The sequence below is a fragment of the Cervus elaphus genome, chromosome 1 (genome assembly GCF_910594005.1).
Source record: "Cervus elaphus chromosome 1, mCerEla1.1, whole genome shotgun sequence".
In the NCBI taxonomy this organism is placed as follows: Eukaryota; Metazoa; Chordata; class Mammalia; order Artiodactyla; family Cervidae; genus Cervus; species Cervus elaphus.
This window is the reverse complement of record NC_057815.1, coordinates 34,461,733-34,485,898: the sequence shown is the minus strand read 5'-3', so window position 1 is coordinate 34,485,898 and position 24,166 is coordinate 34,461,733.

The window sequence follows — 24,166 nt, the reverse complement described above, 5'->3', positions numbered from 1 at the left end:
TGCTAACTTCTCCTTTCACACAACCCTTCTATTTTCAACCCAGCCCTGAACCCATGGCTTCAAAGTTTGCTGAAGACTGCGTGCTCAAATCTTTATGGAGTTCAAAGGCAGAGAAAGTTTCACTTGTTACCTCTTCCCTGTAGGCACTTGGGTGATTTCTGTGAGTTTTGTGGAAAAAAGAAAGAAGTCCTTTCTTTTGTTTGGTGTATCATATTTAACCAAAATCCCTCTTACCTTTTTTTTCTATTTCACTTAGAAACATGTCATCTTTAGTCTATCGGATATTTATTTTGGTGTGTGAAGGGAGATGAGGATGTAAGTTGAGTCTCACTCTGTACCAGAGCGAGCCAAAACCTCATCTGTTCGTTGAGCATCATTTCTTTCTCTCTTGCTTGTAACACGTAGGGAGGAGCACACTTGGCTTTCAGAAATCATAAATGGTATACAAAATTTATAACATTTTCTCTGGGCCTTAAATGATCAAACAACTAGAGAGGCGTAGAAGGAAGTAATTGAGGTATATGAAACGATGGGTGGGACTGTGTGCAGAACTGGAAATAGGGGAAGTGAAAAATGAGGCTGATAAGAAGACATTGAGCCAGATCTTAAAGGGTGTTTTATACCATATACAAAAAATTGAACTTTATGTATAAGAACCACTATGTCCTAAGAGATGTACAAAAACCATTTTGTAAACAGTTGATTAATTGACCTCATGGTGGTCCCTTTGCATTTCTATTGACTAGTAATTTTCCAGCTTTTACTCTCCCAAGCATGCTTCTTTAAGAGGCATCAATTTCTATGCTTCTATGATTTTTTACGTCTTTCTGTATCTGAATGTGACAGGACTGAAGAATTGCTCATCTTATGCATGCTAAGTAAGTTCTTCCCTCATTCCTGGATAACTGGGAAACTATACACACACACAAAGGAGACACAGAGAGCTCAGTAGAAAGCAAAAGCCAAGGGACACTTGACAACTGGCTAAGCTCTGAATGCACTCGCCAGTTGCCACACAAATGGATCAGCAGAGTGTAGAAGCCTTTCGGGCTCGGAGTGTTTGAAAACAAACACCGTCCAAATCACTGGCTGACTACTAAGTCATGAAGGTACAAAAGTAAACCCTAGGAGGTTAGGCTGAAGGAAATAAAAATTGCAATAAAAATGTCAGCAGACATACTACCAGCTGCATACTGCGGAAAAGACAAAATGTGTAGTTCAAGTCCAGGAGAGATACAAATGAACAAAAACTCTCAAAATCCATGGTTACTACAACATCCTCATATTAGTTAAAATGTCTAGTTTCCAAAAAGAAGAAGAAGAAGAAGGTATGCAAAGAAGCAGAAAAGTAAAAAAGTAATCAGTGGAAACTGACAGGGAGCCCAAATGCTGGATTTATCACAAAAAAGACCAAAGCAACTATTATAAAGAAGTACAAATAATTTTAAAAATATATTGTGACAATGTTATATATGTATATATAATATACACTCTCAGCAATTGAGGCAATCAATATAAATATAAACTATTTTTAAAAATAAGATTCTAGAATTGAAAAATGCCACACTACATTTTTTTTTTAAATTATTAGATGGACTCAACAGCAGATCTCAGATGTCAGAAGGAAGCATCAGTGAGCTCAAAATAGAGCTATAGAAATTGTTCAGTCTGTACTACAGAGTAAAAAAAAAAGAAAAAAAAACAGGAAAAAAGAACAGAATCTCAAAGACCTTTGGATAACATCAAGCATATAAAAGGAACCCAAAAAGAGAGGACAGATTGAATGATTCTGAAAAATATTTGTAGAAATAATGGCCAAAAACTCAAATTTTACGAAAAACAAATATATATAGATTCAAGAAGCACAAATAATCCTAAGTAAGAAAAAGACAAAGGTACCTGTACCTAGGCAAAGGGGAAATCTTAAACAGTAGAAGAAAAAAATGGATAAGACATTCTCTTTCTTTGTCTAGGTATGGATATCTTTGTGACACAGTTTAGATTCAAAGACTCTAAAGTAAACAGTGAAGGATGGAAAAGGGTAATAATGCAAACAGAAACTATATGGCAAATGGACTGTATATACTTTAGAAAAGATTTCTTTAGACCAAGTGGACATGTCATATATTTAACAATTGTAAATGGGTAACAGCTAAAAACAGCCACAAAATAGATAAAGCAAAAACTGACAGAATGAAAGGAAGAATAGACAAACAGTTGTAGAGATTTTAATAATTCTCTCAAAGTAATTGATAAAGCAAGCAGACAGAAAATTAATAAAGATAAAGATGACATGAACAGAACCACCAGCAAATTGATATATAGAGGACTCTCTATTCAAATAGCAGAATAGATGCTTTTTTCAATGACATGGAGCCTTCTCTAGTAGTGACCATATACTGGTATATAAGGCAAGTTTCAATAAATTAAAAATGATTGAAATCAAACAAACTATGTTCACTGATTTCAATGGAATCAAATTGTGAATCATCAAAGGAAAAAAATTTGAAAAATCTCCAACATTTGGAAATTAAGAAACACACTTTTAAGTAACCGTGAGTCAAGGAAGAAATTACAAATAAAACCAGAAAATACACTGAACTGAATATGAAAACATAACATGTCAAAATTTATGGAATGCAGCTAAGGCAATGCTTAGATAGCATTATATGCTTCTATTAAAGAGGAAGAAAGATCTAAAATCTATAATGTAAGTTTTTATTGTAAGACCCTAGAAAAAGTAGAGCAAATCAGATCTATAGTAAATATATAGAAGAAAATAATAAAGATCAGAGCAGAAATAAATGAAATAGATAACAAGGATACAATAGAAAAAACAATAAAACCAAAAGTAGACTTTTTAAAGCAATCCATAAAATCTATAAGCTTTCAGCTAGACTGACAAAGAAAAAAAAAGAGAAGATGAAAATTACCTAAACCAAAAATGAAACTCAACAGAAATTAAAAGGAATAGTACAAACAACTTCATAACAATAAAACTGTCTCAAAAAGAAAAAGAAAATATGAAAATTATCAAATAAATGAAATTTTATTAAGAACTTTCCACAGAGAAAATCCTAGACCCAGAACACTTTACTGTTGGAGTCTATCAAACATTACAATAGAAACAACATTAGTCATATAGGAATTCTTTCATAAAGTAGCAGAGGAGGGACCATTTCCCAAACCATATTGTAAAGCCAGCTTTATCCTAATAGTAAAGCCACATCACAAGAAAACTACAGACTAATATCTCTCATAAACATAGGCATAAAAATTCTTAATAGAACATCAGTAAACAGAATCCAGCAATGAATAGAAAAGATTATGCATCAAACCAAATAGAGTGTCTCAGGCAAGTAAAATTGCTTTAACATTAAAAAAGTCAATTAGTGAAATATGTTATATTAATAGAATAAAGGATAATATTCATGTAATCATTTCAGTAGATACTGAAAAAGCAGTTGACAAAATCCAACACCTTGTCATGAAAGAAACGCCAATAAACTAGGACTAAAATGGAATGAACTTAATTTGATGAACAATATTTACAAAATACCTATAGCTAACATGATACTTAATGGTGAAAGACTAAATATTTTCACCATAAAATCCATAGGTTTATAAAAAGGAAAGAAGGAAGAAAAAAAAAGAAAAATACAAAGGAAAAAAGAAAGAAGTCCTTTAAGTTTAAGCTAATGCTGTTCCTTAAAATAGAGATGGATAAGGAAGTTTGGGAGGGAGAAAAACTATCATCTTTACAACCGAAAGTTCTGTATTGATGCTCTAGGAAAGAGCATGGTAGATCTGAAGGGGAAAAGTGTAAGTGATGGGTAAATGATCCTAAGAAATTCTTATATGCATGTTCATTCTTTTCCATGTGGAGACCTGACTCCATGTTTGTTTGCATGTGTATGGTCAGTATTATAATGAGAAACTATACCAATTCTGTGCTTTCATATTTTGGCTGGTATATTTATACTGGAAAATGTTCAACATTGTTATTGATCCTATTGCATTAGCATCTACTCATACTAAGGAAGTAAACCTTCTCATCTGAGTTTCAGCTTTGATGAAGGATGTATTTGAATTTGTTTTGGAAGAGGCTAAGACCACCTGATCTATCCCATAGGAAGGGTTATTGGGTCTCTTGTAACAGGTATTATTGGAATCTAACCCTGAGAAGGGTTACTGGTGTAAGACCAACCTTTTAATCGGGGTGCTGAGTGATGAAATAGTCCAGCAGCACTCATGCCCCCTGACACTGAATAGGGGACAAGGCCAGCACCATGATAGCTGGAATCTAAATTCACAGTGAGCTGCTTGAACTGGAGAACTAGTCATAAACAGAAATAACTTAGGCGGGTGCTTTGCTGGACAGGTGAATACTAGCACAAATACAAAATGCAGCAGAAATGTTGGAGGGTTCCTGTACCTAAAACTTAAACATGGTTACGCAGCATGTCAAGTAAGGATTCTCTCTCATATTTTTGCTCATTGGAACACTGAAGTTATCCTTAACTCATCTCTAAATTTTAGCTCCAGTCCTATGGCTAAAAACCACTACATCAGCCATTACTTTTTAAAACTTTATCTATTTGAGAGATCTGGGGGACTTCACTGGTGGTCCAGTGGTTAAGAATCTGCCCTCCAATGCAGGGGACACAGATCCCATCTCTGGCTGGGGAACTAAGATCCCATATGCTGTGGAGCATCTAAGCACACCTGCCCCAACCAGAGAGAAGCCCAGGCACCACAGCAAAAGATCCCACGTGCTGCAACTAAAACCCAATGCAGACAAATAAATATTTAGAAAGAGAGAGAGAGACCTGTACAGTGGTAATAATGCAGGCTAACATTTACTGAGTACTTACAATGTACCAGGCCCCGTTCTATGTGCTTCACAGGTATTAATTAACTGTCACAATAGCCATAGAAGTAGTTGCTATTATTTCTCTCCATATTCCAGATGGGAAACTAAGGCACAAAGTGGATTAATAATTTGCCAATAGTTGACTAGCTAGTTAAGTATCAAAGCTAGTATGCAAATCCCATGGCCTGCTTCCAGAGCCTGCGTGCTTGACCCCTGTGTAATCAGCCTCTAGAAGCTCAGTTTGGTGTGAAAACTAGGACTCCCAAACTGCTTATTCAAGGGTTTTACATCTTTGCAGAAAAGAAATTTAGATGTAGGAAAAACTTCTCTTTCCTTGCTGGTGAGCAGGACTCTGTGTGTGTGTGTGTGTGTGTGTGTGTGTGTGTGTCAGATCCAGTAAGCGTACTTGCAGGAAGCGGGCAGGTCTGTGATGAGTTGAGAGTTTGGTAAAAATTGGTGGAAATGGTAGCTGAATTGTAGTGTTTGGGTTCAAAATACATCATTTTATCTGCTTGGCAGCTGAGCTGAAAACAGGAGGCCATCCTCAAATAAGAAATCGGATTGTCCAAAAGAGGGTGTGTATTTTCAAACAGAAATAGAGAAAGGGTCTGCTTCTCACCGTTTGAGGAAGACAAAGCTCTAGGGGGCAGTGGCCACCTAAGCCTTATGAGAGAAGCCCAGATGCTGACTTGGTGTAAAATGAAGAAATTGTGCTGTATCACACCCAAAGGTGAACCCAGTCCTAACTTCCCACTTGAGACAAACCAAGCAGAAAGGACAGGATTAGAGCCAAAGTAGGATTTCCAAGGTCAGAGCCATAAACATGACCTGCAGTGCTAGAGCTAATTCCAAATGAAGGTTAGGGGCAGAATCTTTGCAATTCAGAGAGTTGGGGGGGGGGGGGGATTTCCCGCCCCTGCCGCCACCCCCCCCCCACCCCTGCCTCTGAATTTAACTTAGAAAGACAGAGAAGCAAAGCAAAACTGGGCCTAAAATTCTGGGATTTGTATGAAGGAAAATCAGTTGAGCCCAAGCTGGAACTGACAGTCAGAGAGCTGATCCCAGAGAACAGACACAGAGGCAAGCCAGAGGAACCAGAAATCCTTCCCCAGATTCCACCAGAGATCATTTGTTTCAAAGGAACGTGGGGCCAGAAATCCGAGGAGCTCAGTCTAGCCTCCACCCTATCAGGCCAGATAGTGACGAGGCCAGGAAAAAGAGCTGGAGCTGGGTAAGCTCCACAAACCGTGCCAATCTAACCAGGCTGTAGCTGAACCTTGGTGAGATTAGGATACCAAAAAATCTGGGTTTTGTAAACCTATCCATTTCTCTGCCCTCACACTGGCTTTCCTTTCCTTCAGTTCTTCCCCCTCAAATTCCAACAAAGTCTCAGCTGAGCCCAGAGACAAACTGATCTCTTACACCTGAATCAGGATAAATGAAATACTGCAAAGGCAGCAGAGACTGGGAATCAGAGGCAAAGAGAAAAGTAAGAAAGTAGGATGTGGAAGAGTCCTAAACAGTAGATTCTTACCTCCTCCTTAGGGATTTTTGCCTTATCTTTATGTTTTTCCTTGAAGCTTGTGCTTGCACAATGACCCTGGGTAAGAGGTGAAAGAGGCTTTGTGACTTCTCATTGTCAGGGCCAGAGGAACAAATAAAGGATTGCCTCCATGGAATTGTGGAATGTTTATTATCCTAAAGAAAAGCATTTAACTTCGCTCACAGGGAAATCCTGTCATCTTATCTTAGAACTTCCTCTGAAATAAGTAGTTTTCAGTGCCCTTATTTTATCTTTTCCAGCTTTATTGAGCTCTAACTGACAATGTTGTCAGCTACAATAGGATGATTTGATATAAGTGTAAGAACTGACTCATTGGAAAAGACCCTGATGCTGGGAAAGATTGAAGGCAGGAGGAGAAGGGGACGACAGAGGATGAGATGGTTGGATGGCATCACTGACTCGATGGACATGAGTATGATTAAGCTCTGGGTGTTGGTGATGGACAGGGAAGCCTGGCGTGCTACAGTCCATGGGGTCGCAACGAGTCGGACACAACTGAGCAACTGAACTGAACTGAACTGATGTTGTGACTACAATAAAGTTAGTACCTTAACACAAGAGAAAAGCAGGATAGGAAGGTTTGGTGACCTACCTGTGGGCACCCATCCATGGACAGTGGCTAGGTTTAAAGGAAACCTCCACAGCTGCTCAGGTCAAAAATGATCATGAAACTAAACCCTCTCCCCTGATCCCAGCACATTTCTGCCCTGTCCCTTCTTCCTCCTTCCTCCCCAGAGAGCAAGATCTGGGAGGCCATGGTCTCAAGCAGAGCATGAAGGCTTAACCCCAGAGATGAGAAATGGAACTCACTGACAAATATTGTTGTGATCTCTTGGTATGTTGAAAAACTTCAAGGAAGCCAGGAAAAGGTCAGGCAACCCCAGCTTGCCTTCTAGTTTACCCTGTCTTGCTGACAGAGAGTGCCTATTACCCTTACAGGACACACAGCTGCTTTCATGATTCTGAAATTGCCCAGAATGTGAAAGACTTTTTAAAAAATTTATTTCTAGTTTAAAAAACAAACAAACCTTTTTCTCCTTTGTGTTATAATTTATACATTTTCTTCTTAATCTCGTCTATAAGAGCTAAACAAAGAAAATGTGACATTAACAGAAATCCACTATCATTTTCTGTAACCAATATGTAAATATTTTCCAATCCTACTTCCTTTTTTACTTTTTTTTAGCCATGCCACACAGTATGTAGGATCTTAGTTCCCTGACCCGGGATTGAACTCATGCATGCTATGTGGAAGTTCAGAGTCCTAACCACTGGATCACCAGGGAATTCCCGACTTTTCCCTTTTCACCTTCTATTTCTGATGCTCGCTTTTCAAAAATAGCTTTCCAAAGTGAATTTAGGAACTGAATGCAAGTTTTATGTCTGTCTATTTTCATTGTCCATTGCAGTCTAGTCTGTCACATACTCATAGGGCTTCCCAGGTGGCTCAGTGGTAAAGAATCCACCTGCCAATGCAGGAGACTCAAGTTTGATCCCAGGTCGGGAAGATCCCTTGGAGAAGGAAATGGCAACCCACTCCAGTATTCTTGCCTGGAAAATCCCATGGATGGAGGATTCTAGAGAGCTGCAGTCCATGGGGTCGGAAAAGAGTCAGACATGACTTAAGGACCAAATAACAACAACAAAGCATGTTATATACTCATGCACCCAAACCAAAAGTAAACACATTTATAAGTTTACCTAGAATAATATCTGAGCTAATGTCATCACTGTTTTATAAATGCACAGTTCAGTTCAGTTCAGTCAATCAGTCGTGTCCGACTCTTTGTGACCCCATGAATCACAGCACGCCAGGCCTCCCTGTCCAGCACAAACTCCCAGAGTTTACTCAAACTCATGCCCATCGAGTCGGTGATGCCATCCAGCCACCTCATCCTCTGTCGTCCCCTTCTCCTCCTGCCCCCAATCCCTCCCAGCATCAGGGTCTTTTCCAATGCACAGTTAGAGATTTGTAAAAATGCAGTTTAGCAGGTTCAAGAGTCTAATTTACAAAACATACCCTGTATTTCTCAAAAGGGCAGAACTGTAGGATTTTGTGCTTGAAATAGTAAAAAGAAATTTCAAAAAAGAACTTAATGAAATTGGGTCCCTTTTTGCTTTAAAGTTTTATAATTTTGTAACACTGTCACTAATTCTGTGTGCTGAGTTTGTTATCTTACATTTTACCAAACAGACAATAGAAACAATTTAAACAATAGAAAAGTCTTATTTTAGTGAGATCTAAAATGATCCATTGTCAAATGAAAGAGTGGAAAAAATGTCTCTACCAAAGATAAATGTAGCTGATTTTATAATTTTTCCTAAGGCAATATGGTTTTACACATTTTCTCTGTTTACAGTTTACCAATCACATGTGAACCTTGCAAATACTATTAAATGTATGTTTATTAAACAAATGAATTGTTGTTTCAGACAAGTAGAGAGATTCTAAGCCTCAGACTTTTGATAAATGGCAGAAGCTGTCATAACTGCAGAGGACCAGTCTGTCGGGAACTGGCCACGATAACACAGAGAACAATGAAGGTCCATGATCTCACCATTCCCAGAAGAATGGCTTGGCATCTAGCCAGGTGTATAATAGGTCTATTTTAGTGTTTATCATACAAACCGATGGATTTTTCCAAGGAATATTAAACTTGGTGTGGCTCTTTTCTTTCTTATTTTAAAAAGAGGATTTCCTGTCAATCTGTCTAGAAGTTATGATAATATCTTTGTATATTTTCATAAAATGGTACATCATGCACCTGTGATAAGAAACAATGGGACTTTGGTATCAGCTTTTTGATTCTGAGTGTTTGAGGAATTTTATTTTGAATGCTTCTCTCTAGACTCTTGTTAGAGCCTCTCTTGTTAGTTTCCATCAAGGCTGACTAAATGTACCTGATCTAAATCCCTTAAAATACGTGCTTTGTGATGCCCCATTGCAATAAATAAGGGGAGTCACACTGCCTGTAATGCAGCCAGGTCTGCACTCAGTCAAGAGGAGAGCAAAGCAAAAACAGCACTGCTACTCACACATCACCTGCAGTGTGTAACTCTAGGGACACATGTGTGTTTTTGAAACCAAATATCTGTATTTATCAGCACATTGCAGTAATTGCTGCATAATTAACTTTCCTCATTGTTGCAACATATGGAACTAAAATTTAAATTTAAGATTGTGAAAAGAAAACTTCAGCTTCAAGTCACTTAATGTTCTATTTATTATTGAAGCTGCCATAAAGAAGTCAAAATTTTGGTTTTTAATATTAATGAGAAAATTCCTCATTTTAAAAATTGGATATACTATAAATCCATTAACAATAAACTGTGGAAAATTCTAAAGAGATGGGAATACCAGACCACCTTACCTGCCCCCTGAGAAATCTGTATGCAGCTCAAGAAGCAACAGTTAGAACTGAACATGGCACAACAGACTGGTTCCAAATTGGGGAAGGAGTATTTCAAGGCTGTATATTGTCACCCTGCTTATTCAACTTATATGAAGAGTACATCATGCAAAATGCCGAACTGAATGAAATACGAGCTGGAATCAAGATTGCTGGGAGAAATATCAATAACCTCAGATATGCAGACACCACCCTTATGTCAGAAAGTGAAGAAGAACTAAAGAGCCTCTTGAAGAAAGTGAAAGAGGAGAGTGAAAAAGTTGGCTTAAAGCTCAACATTCAGAAAACTAAGATCATGGCATCTGGTCCCATCACTTCATGGCAAATAGATGGGGAAACAATGGAAATGGTGACAGACTTTAATTTTTGGGGCTCCAAAATCTCTGTGGATGGTGACTGCAGCCATGCAATTAAAAGACGCTTGCTCCTTGGGAGAAAAGCTATGACCAACCTAGACAGCATATTAAAAAGCAGAGACATTACTTTTCCGACAAAGGTCCATATGGTCAAAGCTATGGTTTTTCCGCTAGTCATGTATGGATGTGAGAGTTGGACCATAAAGAAAGTTGAGTGCCAAAAAATTGATGCTTTTGAACTGTGGTGTTGGAGAAGACTCTTGAGAGTCCCTTGGACTGCAAGGAGATCCAACCAGTCCATCCTAAAGGAAATGAGTCCTGAGTATTCATTGGAAGGACTGATTCTGAAGCTGAAACTCCAATACTTTGGCCACCTGATGCGAAGAACTGACTCATTGGAAAAGACCCTGATGCTGGGAAAGATTGAGGGCAGGAGGAGAAGGGGATGACAGAGGATGAGATGATTGGATGGCATCACCGACTTGATGGACATGATTTTGAGTAAGATCCGGGAGTTGGTGATGGACAGGGAAGCCTGGCATGCTGCAGTCCATGGGGTCACAAAAAGTTGGACACGACTGAGTGACTGAACTGAACTGAACTGATAAAGCCATTGCAAATTTTGTAAATAATATTAAAACATTACTCACTCTTATATTTGGTACAAAATTTAAAATTATTTTAAAATAATTGCTAACACTTCAAATAATGCTCACAATGTTTAAAAATCCAACATCCATTAACAAAACTCTCAGCAAAGTATGAATAGGAAGGAACTCCCTCAATCTTATAAAGGGCAACTATGAAAAACCTAGAGTTAACATCATATTTCACGGTAAAGATTGAATGACTTTCCCCTAACATTGGGAGTGAGGCAAAAATTATCTATTCTTGCTACTCCTCTTCAAGATTGTATTGAAGGTCTTAGACTGTGCAATAAACCAAAAACAAGAAATAAAAGGAAAGAAAGAAATAAAGCTGTCTTTATTTGCAGACAACACGACCTCCTATAGGAAATCCTACAGAATTACAAAAAAGCTACTAGAACTAATTATTGAGTTTAATGTTGCAGAATACAAGACCAATATAAAAATCAATTATATTTCTAAATTCTAATGAAGATCTTAACTTGAAATTCAATCTCAACTTGAAATTTGCAAAAGCAATACCATTTATAATAGCATCAAAAAATATTTAGGAATAAATTTGACAATACATGTTAAGATCGATACATCGAAAACCATGAAACATTTTTGAGACTAAAATTAATGGAGACATGCAGTATGTTTCTAAAGTGGAAGACTCAGTATTTTTAAAATATCGATTGTTTCCAAGTTGATCTATAGATTCAGTGAAATTCCAATCAAAGTATTAGAATTATATTTTTATATAGTAATTCAAAACTGATTCTAAAATTTTTAAGAAAACATAACACATCTGAAATAGTTAAAACAATTTTTAAAACAAAGAATAAAGTTCACAGATATATACTACCTGGTTCCAAAATTACTATAAATCTACAGTAATAGAATTTGTGAGGAATTCTCATAAAATAGATATTTAGATTGTAATGATCTAAATGTAATGATACATAGAGTCCATAAATAGATTTGACTGGTTTTCCAGAGAGGTACTAAGGCAATTTAATGAAAAAGGGAAAATCTTTTCAATAAATAGTACTAGAAAAATAACCTCCCAAATGAACTTCTAAACTTTCACATCATATGCAAAAATTAACTCTGAATGTATCATAGACCTAAATATAAAAGTTAAAACTGTAATAGATCTAGAAGAAACCTTAAGAGGAAAATCTTAATGATGTTTAGTTTATTAAAGAGTTCTTAAATATGACACAAAAAGTATGAATGATAAAAGAAAAAAATAGTAAATGTAAAAGTAAAAATTAGTAAATTTCATCAAAATAAAAAGCATTTGCTCTTTAGACATTGCTATGAGATGGCTGGATGGCATCACCGACTCAGTGGACATGGGTTTGGGTAGACTCCAGGAGTTGGTGATGGACAGGGAGGCCTGGCATGCTGCGGTCCATGGGGTCGCAAAGAGTCCGACAAGACTGAGCGACTGAACTGAACTGAACAACTGATGAAAATGAAACAGCAGGCCACAAAGTGGGAGAAAATCTTTGCCAAACTTTTATCATGCAAGGGACTTTATTTAGAATTGTAAAATAGCTCTTATAAACCAATCAGAAGGCAACCTTTGTTAAAAATGGGCAAAATATGGCTCCCCTGGTGGTCCATTGGTTAAGAATCCACTCGACAAGGCAAGGGACACAGGTTCAATTCCAGCTCCGGGAAGATTTCACAACTATGCTCGTGGGGCGCGACTATTGAACCAGGACTCTAGAACCCAGCAGCCAAAACTACTGAGGTCACGCACCACACCTACTGAGGCCCAAGTGCCTAGAGCCTAGGCTCCACAAGAAGAGAAGCCACGGCCGGGAGAAGCCCGCACACTGCAAAGAAGAGTAGTCCCGCTCGCCGTAACTAGAGAAAGCCTTCCGGCAGCAACAAAGACCCACCGCAGCCAAAATTCAATAAATAAATCTTAAAAAAAAAGAAAAAGTTCCAGGTCTGCAGAAAGCACTGTTCAAATAAAACTACCTTGCGTTGTGCGTGCGTGCTAAGTCACTTCAGTCGTGTCTGACTTTGCGACCCTATGGACTGTCGCCCGCCAGGTTCCTCTCTCCATGGGATTTCGCAGGCAAGAATACTGGCGCGAGTTGCCATACCCTTCGTCATGGGATCTTCCAGACCCAGGGATTGAACTTGAACCTGCTGTGGCTCCTGCATTGCACGTGGCTTCTTTACTGCTGAGCCACCAGGGAAGCCCGAAAACTACTTTACCTATCAAAAAAAAAAAGAGCAAAATAATTGAACAAACACTTTAGCAAAGTAGATATATGGGTGACAAGCACATGAAAAGCTCATCATGAATCATTAGAGAAATACGAATTAAAATCATAATGCAATATCACTATACAACCACTAAAAAGCTTAAAATTTAAAAATTAAAAAACTGACTATATCAAGTGTTAGTGAAAATATAGAGCAAGTATAATTTTCACACATTGGGGGTGGAAATATAAAGTGGTACACCACTTTGAAACCAGTTTGGCAATTTCTTAAAAAGTTATACATAAACCTATAATTTGACCCAACCATTCCACTCCTGAGTATTTACTCAAGAGAAAAAACTATATTCCACATAAGACTTATACACAAATGTTTATGGCAGCTTTAGCTGTAATAGCTCCAAACTGGAAATAACTCAAATGTTCATCAACAATTGAAAAACAAATTACAACACATCCATACAATGAAATACTATTCAACAATGAAAAGCAACAAACCATTGATACATGCAATAGCTTAAATAAATCTTAAAATAATTATTCTAAAGTGAAAGAAACATGACCAAAAAGAAAAAAGACACTCTGAATGATTCCATTTATATAAACTTCTAGGAAATGCAAGCTAACCTGTAACAACAAAAATCAGATCCAGCGGTTGCCTGGGCCTGGGTTGGGAAAAGGGAGGAATGGATGAAAAAAGGACACATGAAACTTTTGCAGATGGTGTGCATTCATTACCTGGATGGTGGTGATGGTGATGGATTGTGAGACCAAAAATGTCAAAACTCATCAAATTTAAATTTTAAATGAGTGCAATTTACTGTATGGAAAGTATAGCTCAATAAAGCTGGGAGGGAAACGCTTTTTAAATATTGCTCTTTTTACTCCTTTGTCTGTGACTTATGTAATGTTAGTGATCCAAGCACATGTGCTTGACACAACATTTCAAAATTTATACTTAGAGTATACTTGTTGTGCTTAGATTATTAAGCTAAAGTTATATCTCAGTGTCTAAATGTGGTTTAATAATACATTACTATTAAAAGTTACTTTTAAAATAGAGAAAATAGAGAAAAAATATGAAATATATTTCTGAACACTCAGAAATAACAGCTGGCATTTTTATTTTCAGATTTCTCATGCATAGACAAAAATAATAGTTTTTAAATTGGGGATTATGTGGTATGTAATGTTTTGTATCTTTATTTTAATTTAATATTACATTGAATTTTCCAAAATGCAATTTTTCTATTGTATAATAAATATTATGATGTTACATTATTCATTGTATGGATATGCCATAGTTTATTTAACTTTTCTTGTATAAAGACATAAGGATATTTACATTGTTCTCAAGTTTGCACTAGCATATATAATGCTGTGTTGAATGTCTTTGTATGTGTGTGTATTAAACCATGTCCTTATTTTTTAATATGGATTCTTAGAAATGGATTACTAATCAAATAGTATGAATGTTTTTAGGTCTCCCAATCCATGGTGCCAAACTATTTTTCAGGAATATTGTACCAAGTTACATTCCACTGGAACTATGTAAAAGTATATGAAAGAGCCAATCTTACAATATTCTCCAAAGTACTGAATATTATAGAGCTTTTAAATTTTAACACCATACCTCCCTACCCATTGTCTAAGGAAAAGGAATTTCCTTCAAGGAAATTATTATTTTGATATGACATCCTATTCAAAAGACACAAGTCGGCTTTGCAGAAAAGTAAAAACCAAAGCATTATATTTATATGTTGACACAGTAGTGTCAAATTCATTAATATTGTACTACATTGTAATAAATATATATATACATATATATGTATATATATAAAGCTTCTGATTTTGATATCAGTTCAGTTCAGTTCAGTTGCTCAGTCATGTCCGACTCTTTGCCACCCCATGGACTGCAGGACATCAGGCTTCCTTGGCCATCACCAACTCCTGGAGCTTACTCAAACTCATGTCCATCGAGTTGGTGATGCCATCCAACCATCTCATCCTCTGTCGTCCCCTTCTCCTCCTGCCTTCAATCTTTTCCAGCATCACGGTCTTTTCCAGTGAGTCAGTTCTCCGCATCAGGTGGCCAGAGTATTGGAGTTTCAGCTTCAGAATCAGTTCTTCCAGTGAATATTTAGGACTGATCTCCTTTATGATGGATTGGTTGGATCTCCTTGCAGTCCAAGGGACTCTCAAGAGTCTTCTCCAACACCACAGCTCAAAAGCATCAATTCTTTGGCACTCAACTTTCTTTATGGTCCAACTCTCACATCCATACATGACTGCTGGAAAAACTATAGCTTGACTATACAGACCTTTGCTGGCAAAGTAATGTCTCTGCCTTTTAGTATGCTGTCTAGTTTGGTCGTAGCTTTTCTTCCAAGGAGCAAGCGTCTTTTAATTTCATGGCTGTAGTCACCATCTGCAGTGATTTTGGAGCCCCCCGAAATAAAGTCTGTCACCATTTCCATTGTTTCCCCATCTATTCACCATGAAGTGATGGGACCAGATGCCATGATCTTGGTTTTCTGAATGTTGAGCTTTAAGCCAACTTTTTCACTCTCCTCTTTCACTTTCATCAAGACAATCTTTAGCTCTTCTTTGCTATCTGCCGTGAGGATGGTGTTATCTGCATATCTGAGGTTATTGATATTTCCCCCTGGCAATCTTGATTCCAGCTTGTGCTTCATCCAGCCCAGCATTTCATATGATGTACTCTGCATATAAGTTACATAAGCAGGGTGACAATATATAGCGTTGACGTATTCCTGTCTTGATTTGGAACCAGTCTGTTCCACATCCAGTTCTAACTGTTGCTTCTTGAGCTGCATACAGATTTCTCAGGGGGCAGGTAAGGTGGTCTGATATTCCCATCTCTTGAAGAATTTTCCAGTTTGTTGCGACCCACACAGTCAAAGGCTTTGGTGTAGTCAATTAAGCAGATGTTTTTCTGGAACTCTCTTGCTTTTTTGATGATCCAACAAATGTTGGCAATGATCTCTGGTTCCTCTGCCTTTTCTAAATCCAACTTGAACATCTGGAAGTTCACAGTTCATGTACTGTTGAAGCCTGGCTTGGAGAATTTTGATCATTATTTTGCTAGTGTGTGAGATGAGTGTAATTGTGTGGTAGTTTGAACATTCTTTGGCTTGCCTTTCTTTGGGATTGGAATGAAAACTGACCTTTTCCAGTCCTGTGGCCACTGCTGAGTTTTCCAAATTTGTTGGCATAAAGAGTGCAGCACTTTCACAGCATCATCTTTTAGGATTTGAAATAGCTCAACTGGAATTCCATCACCTCCACTAGCTTTGTTTGTAGTGATGCTTCCTAAGGCCCACTTAACTTCACATTCCAGGATGTCTGGCTCTAGTTGAGTGATCACACCATCAGGGTTATCTGGGCCTTTAAGATCTTTTTTGTACAGTTCTTCCGTGTATTGTCGCCACCTCTTCTTAATATCTTCTGCTTCTGTTAGGTCCATATCATTTCTGTCCTTTATTGTGCCCACCTTTGCATGAAATGTTCCCTTGGTATCTCTAATTGTCTTGAAGAGATCTCTAGTCTTTCCCATTCTATTGTTTTCCTCTATTTCTTTGCGTTGATCACTGAGGAATTCTTTCTTATCTCTCCTTGCTATTCTTTGGAACTCTGCATTCAAATGGGTATATCTTTCCTTTTCTCCTTTGCCTTTAGCTTCTCTTCTATTTTCAGCTCTTTGATTCTGATATACAAACAAGTAAAATTTAAGGCATACTTTGTGAAATTATAAATTTATGTTCCTTTTATGTTTTATTATTTTCCAGCAAAAAATTGTCATTTGGCAAGAAGTGACAATAACTTAGCTACAGATATCAAGTATAAATTTTATAGACTATGAATAGTTAAAAACATGAAAAGTCATCCTAGGGTCTACAATCAAGCTGTATTTCCTAGATCTAGATATATATACTGTAATTTCACAGTTTTTTTACCTGTTAAATCAGGAAAAAATTAAGACACAAATCAAGTGCTAGGCCTTTTTCACTTCTGTGTATTCTATAGAATGCTGAGTCTTTTGGGTCTTTGACAAATCTGACCTTCACCCCAGTGATTGTCCTTGCTGGTCCAGCACTCAAAAAATGGTATAACCTCAGTCTGTGGTGCTACTGGGCCAGGACCCCAAGAGAATCCAGTTTGAGCCGAGGTCCATAGGTTCAATGTCAGTTTTTGGTGGGGTATTCAGAAAGAAAAATGTTAAAGAAGCAGACAAAAAGTTACACTATTTGGGGCCAAAAAATGAATAAAGATACTACGAACGAGGTCTATAGGAACCTGCTTAGATAAATTATCTAAAATGTGATTTGAAAGTAAATAATGTGCACGTTCATTAGAAATTGCAGTATGTTATAAAGAGTGCCAAACTGATGAAGGGTGGTGTTGAAATGATAGGTGTAATTATCTTTCCCTGGCACAATTCATCGTGTTTTGCAGTGCTTTACAAAAGTTTGTGGATGAACAAACGATTGTTATCTTGGAGTCAAGAAAAAAGATAGAGAAGAAAACAACAATACAGAAGATTGATACTGTGCTCAGAACAGCCCTAGATGGTTTTCTGTGTGAAGAAGAGAAGAGATGAATGTGAAGATGAGCAGTCTGAGTTTTCTTTGAAGTTTAAGTAAGTCACACTTGAGCCTTTGTCAACTTCTTCCTCTTGTCAGTATTTCTGTTTTGTTTTTGTTTTTGTTTTTCCATACAGATTTACAGAGAGATTTGGTGGAGTGGAAAAAGTGATGCCTTCCTTAGCAAAGGAAGGAGGTCTCAGAGGCTTCAGTCCTAAGAGTAGATAAGAGATCAAGGAATTGGATGGTCTAGATCCAATTTTTACCAAAATGATGGGTCAGAGAGAAGAAGGTAGTCTTCTTATATAGTCTGATCTAGTTAGTTTACATTCTAAGAAAACACGAGTGAGCAGTATAGCTACCAAGTTTTAAGACTTATAAGTTTGAAATTTCTCTGAGATGCTATTTTAACCACTCCCCCCACCAAATGCCTTTCTTCTTTTGAAAGCTGTAAAACTCCCCAGAAACACTCTTCTGAGTCATTTTCTGGCACAGGGACAAGGAAGGGAGGAAATAAACAATTACATTGTTTTCAGAGGAAGAGGGAAGAAACCTCAGGCTGAGGAATGGGGGGTGATGCCAGAAGAAAGCTAGGGTCAGACTTGGATCATCTGGGAGCAAAGGATGAATAAGGAGCCAGGCTTGACAAGGAGACATGTCTTCAGGATTTATCACTAGCAGGAGAACTTTGCCACCAAAGGCACTGCTCGTTTCTGGGTAGGAATAGATGGGTGTATCCTACAGTGGAAAAGAAAAATCATTAGCTTTTTTTTCCACCAGATAATGACATGGTTTTTAAGATTATGAGGTTTCCTTTCCTGAAAATATCTTCTGTTAATCCCACCCTGATTTTGCAGTTTTCACATTATTTATGCCCTACCTCAGAGTAGTGTGCAAACAAGTCTAAGTGATTTCCTGAGTATATATCCTGGCCTCACTGATTACTAGCTATGTTAATACATCCGTTCATTTCCTCCTATAGAAAATTAAGAGCAAAAAAAAAAAAAAAAGAAGGAAAAAAAAAAAAAAGGATAATACCCATCATCTGGATCTGTTGTGAGAATTCAAAGAAATAGCACATACAAAACTCTGCAGACTACCTGGCTTAGAGCAGGTGGTTGCTCAATGCAACTGCTGCTGCTGCTGCGAAGTCGTTTCAGTCGTGTCCGACTCTGTGCGACCCCATAGATGGCAGCCCACCAGGCTCCTCTGTCCCTGGGATTCTCCAGGCGAGAACACTGGAGTGGGTTGCCATTGCCTTCTCCAATGCATGCATGCATGCTAAGTCACTTCAGTCGTGTCCAACTCTGCGCTACCCTATGGACAGCAGGCTCCTCTGTCCACGGGATTCTCTAGGGAAGAATACTGGTGTGGGTTGCCATTTCCTCCTCTAGCTCAATGCAACTGTTGTTACTAATTCAGTTTTATAAGTATCTCAGTTTGGGGTATATAGTACCAGTGACTCACTGACTTGTAGACCCCAATTTAGAGTGGTGTGGCAGAGAGACCACTGGATGTTTGTTGCATCAGGTGTTCCTTGAGATCTGTCAGCCTCACCCGTCTCCAGGGCTTCAGCCTCTTGTTTGGGCCCAGCTGATGCTGCAGTTCTGACTCTGACTTCATTCAGATGCCGTGTGATGTGATGGTGACGCCCCTCTTGCCCATGCACATGCCGACTGACTCCCTTGCTGAAGCTTCTCTATGGATGCTGATGATGAGACGCCGTGGGACTCACATAGCACTCAAAGCAAACAGCTGGAATTGCAAGGAGTTAATGCCTGATGGGATGAACCTCAACTGACCAGAGATAGGAACCAGTGGTTAAATTTCTCCTCCTTTCTCACTGGGCAGAATGCTCTGAGATACAGTCATTTACACTCCTCTTTGAGGCTCACTCTATAAAATCAAGTGGTTACTTGTGCTTGATACCAAGTGATGCCATTTCAATAAAGACCCTGGCATTGGCTCTGCCTCCTTCCCTGACTCACTCACCTTCTTTTCACTCGTTCTCTCCTGGTTTTCTTCTACATGGTAAATAGGAGCACATTTACTTCTGCCTCAGCTTCTGCTTTCTGGGGACCCACACTAAGACTTTTATTATATCCACTGTTACTTCTTTTATATAAGATGGTATTTTTAATTTGTAGCTAAGGACTTGGTTACCCAGAGTAAACACTATAGTATCCAAATTTTCTTGCAGCTACACTTGGTCGTTTGACTAAGTTCTGACCAATGAATACAATTATGGATATCAGTTCAGTTCAGTAGCTAAGTTGAGTACCATGGACTTGATGGACTGCACCCCATGGACTGCAGCATGCCAGGCTTCCTGTCCAACACCAACTCCAGGAGTTTGCTCAAACTCATGTCCATCGAGTCGCTGATGCCATCCAACCATCTCAACTTCTGTCGTCCCCTTCTCCTCCTGCCTTCAATCTTTCCCAGCATCAGGGTCTTTTCCATTGAGTCACCAGGTGGCCAAACTATTGGTTTCAGCTTCAGCATCAGTCCTTCCGATGAATGTTCAGATCTGATTTCCTTTAGGATTGATGTTATTATTATAATAATATATTGCATTTTAATAATACATGTTATTATGTATTATTACACACACACACACACTTTGGGAAGTGCCTTTAAAATAATGGGACCAGCTTTCTCCTTTACTTTTTCCTCCTGGTTTTAACGTAAAAATGATGGCTGGAGCTGAGGCAGCCATCTTTTGGCATGAGGTGGAAGACGCATATTGAAGGTGGTGGAACATAAAGGTCACAGGGCTGGGGCTGGTGCTCCTGAAGATTGTGCAGGTACCACACCAGCTCTAGAATGCCTACCTGGATATCATTTTTATTTTTTTTAATTAAAAAAATTTTATTTTTATATCTTTTTAAACACCAAAAGCATTTCATATTGGGGTATAGCCAATTAACAACATTGTGATAATTTCAGGTGAACAGTGAAGGGACTCAGCCATACATATATATGCATTTACAACAGAAGTTTTTATGCATATTCCCAGGCTTCTTTACTGCTATTTGTGATAAGATTGCCTGACATGTATTCTTCCTCCGTGGACACCACAGCACCCTGGAAATCCACACAGTTCTTGGGTTCTTTCACTATTTTTTTTTCCATTTATTTTTATTAGTTGGAGGCTAATTACTTTACAATATTGTGGTGGTCTTTGCCATACATTGACATGAATCAGCCATGGATTTACATGTGTTCCCCATCCCGATCCCCCCTCCTGCCTCCCTCCCCACCCGATCCCTCTGGGTCTTCCCAGTGCACCAGCCCTGAACACTTGTCTCATGCAGCCAACCTGGGCTGGCGATCTGTTTCACCCTTGATAGTATACTTGTTTCATTGCTGTTCTCTCAGATCATCCCACCCTTGCCTTCTCCCACAGAATCTAAAAGTCTGTTCTGTACATCTGTGTCTCTTTTTCTGTTTTGCATATAGGGTTATCATTACCATCTTTTTAAATTCCATATATTTGCGTTAGTATACTGTATTGATCTTTATCTTTCTGGCTTACTTCACTCTGTATGATGGGCTCCAGTTTCATCCATCTCATTAGAACTGATTCAAACGAGTTCTTTTTAATGGCTGAGTAATATTCCATGGTGTACATGTACCACAGCTTCCTTATCCATTCGCCTGCTGATGGGCATCTAGGTTGCTTCCGTGTCCTGGCAATTGTACACAGTGCTGCGATGAACATTGGGGTGTATGTTTCTCTCTCAGATCTGGTTTCCTCAGTGTGTATGCCCAGGAGTGGAATTGCTGGGTCATATGGCAGTTCTATTTCCAGTTTTTTAAGGAATCCTGGATATCATTTTTAAGAGAGAAATTTCTGTCTTTCCAAAGTCACTATTATTTTGGGCTTCTGTAAGTTTCTGCTGAGCTTAATTTTAATTGGCCAAGTAAAAAATTGGCTTTCTATGTGGATAAAATGAACAAAAAGGAAGAACAAATAGCATCAAGAACAAATAGCATTTATATGCCTTACATAGCAGCACTTGATCCAAAGGCCAATGTTTCCATCCTTACATTATACTTCCTCTCACAAATTTAGATTATGTAAGCTAGATGTCCAGTGACCTGCTCACCTTTGAGTTACCAGAATGTTGGCAGTCCAGACTAACTTAAAACAAACAAAACACTCCTCCCTCAGAAATCTAGCCTGTCAGTACTTCTCATCAGCATTAATACATGGCATTAATTACAATAGTGTTTACTATGGGTCAGGCCCTGTGCTAAGCTCTCTAGTTAGAAAACCTAAGAAATAGAATTCTATATCAGACAAAATAGACCTTAAAGTAAAGAATATTATAAGAGATAAGGAAGGACACTACATAATGATCAAGGGATCAATCCAAGAGGAAGACATAACAATTGTAAATATATATGCACCCAACACAGGTGCACCTCAATACATAAGACAAACACTAACAGATATAAAAGGAGAAATTGACAGTAACACAATAATAGTAGGAGACTTTAACACCCCACTCACACCAATGGACAGATCATCAAAACAGAAAATTAATAAGGAAACACAAGCCTTAAGTGATACATTAGATGAGATGGATCTCATTGATATCTTCAGGACATTCCATCCAAATGCAGAAGAACACACCTTCTTCTCAGGTGCACATGGAACATTCTCAAGGATAGACCACATCTTGGGTCACAAATCAGACCTCAGTAAATTTAAGAAAATTGAAATTATATCAAGCATCTTTTCCAACCACAATGCTATGAGACTAGATATCAACTACAAGTAAAAAACTGTGAAAACCACACAAACACATGGAGATTAAACAGTACATTTCTAAATAACCAACAGGTTATTGAGGAAATCAAAAGGAAAATCAAAACATTTTTAGAAACAAATGACAATGAAAACACAACTCAAAACCTATGGGATGCAGCAAAAGCAGTTCTAACAGCAATGTTTATAGCAATACAATCCTACCTCGAGAAACAAGAAAAACATCAGATAGATACCCTAACTTCACATCTAAAACAACTGGAAAAAGAAGAACAGAAAAAAACAAAATTAGTAGAAGGAAAGGAATCATACAGATCCGAGCAGAAATAAATGAAAAAGAAATGAAAGAAACAAAGTAAAGGTTAATAAAACCAAAAGCTGTTTCTTTGAGAAGATAAAATTGACAAGCCTTTAGCCAGATTCCTCAAGAGAAAAAGAGAGAAGAATCAAATCAACAAAATTAGAAAGGAAAAAGAAGAGGTTACAACAGACAATTCAGAAATACAAAGGATTATAAGAGACTATCATGAGCTATATGGTGATAAAATGGATAACCTGGACGAAATGGACAGATTCTCAGAAAAGTTCAATCTTCCAAGACTGAACCAGGGAGAAACAGAAATTATGAACAACCTAATTACAACCACTGAAATGAAGCTGTGATCTAAAATCTCCCAAAAAACAAAAGCCCAGGACCAGATGGCTTCACAGGAGAATTCTAGCAAACCTTTAGAGAAAAGCTACTGCCTATCCTTCTAAAACTCTTCCAATGCAGAAGGAACACTTCCAAATTCATTCTATGAGGCCATCATCACCCTGATACCAAAACCAAACAAAGACAAGACAAAAAAAAGAAAACTACAGGCCAATATCACTGATGAACATATGCAAAAATCTTCAACAAAATTTTAGCAAACAGAATTCAACAACATATTAGAAAGATCATACACCATGATCAAGTTGAGTATATTCCAGGGAATATGCAAGGATTCTTCAATATATGCAAATCAATCAATGTGATACACCATATTAACAAATTGAAAGATAAAAACCATTTGATAATTCCAACAGATGCAGAAAAAGCCTTTGATAAAATTCAGCACCCATTTATGATTAAAACTCTTTAAAAAATGGGCATAGAAGGAACCTAACTCAACATAGTAAAGGCCATATATGATAAGCCTACAGCAAACCTTATTCTCAATGGTGAAAAACTGTAAACATTCCCCCTAAGATCAGGAACAAGACAAAGGTGTCCACTCTAAGCACTGTTATTCAACATAGTTTTGGAAGTCCTAAGTATAGCAATCAGAGAAGAAAAAAAAAAAACAAAACAAAAGGAATCCAGATCGGAAAAGAAGAAGTAAAGCTCTCACTGTTTGCAGATGACATGATGCTGTACATAGAAAACCCTAAAGATAGTATCAGAAAATCACTAGAGCTAATCAGTGAATTTAGCAGTCAGTCACAGGATACAAAATCAATACACAGAAATCACTTGCATTCCTATATACTAACAATGAAAATTCACAAAGAGAAATCAAGGAATCAATCCCATTCACCATTGCAACAAAAAGAATAAAATATCTAGAAATAAACTTACCTAAGGAGACAAAATAACTGTATACAGACAAAATAACTGTATACAAAATAACTGTATGCAACAAAAAGAATAAAATATCTAGGAATAAACTTACCTAAGGAGAC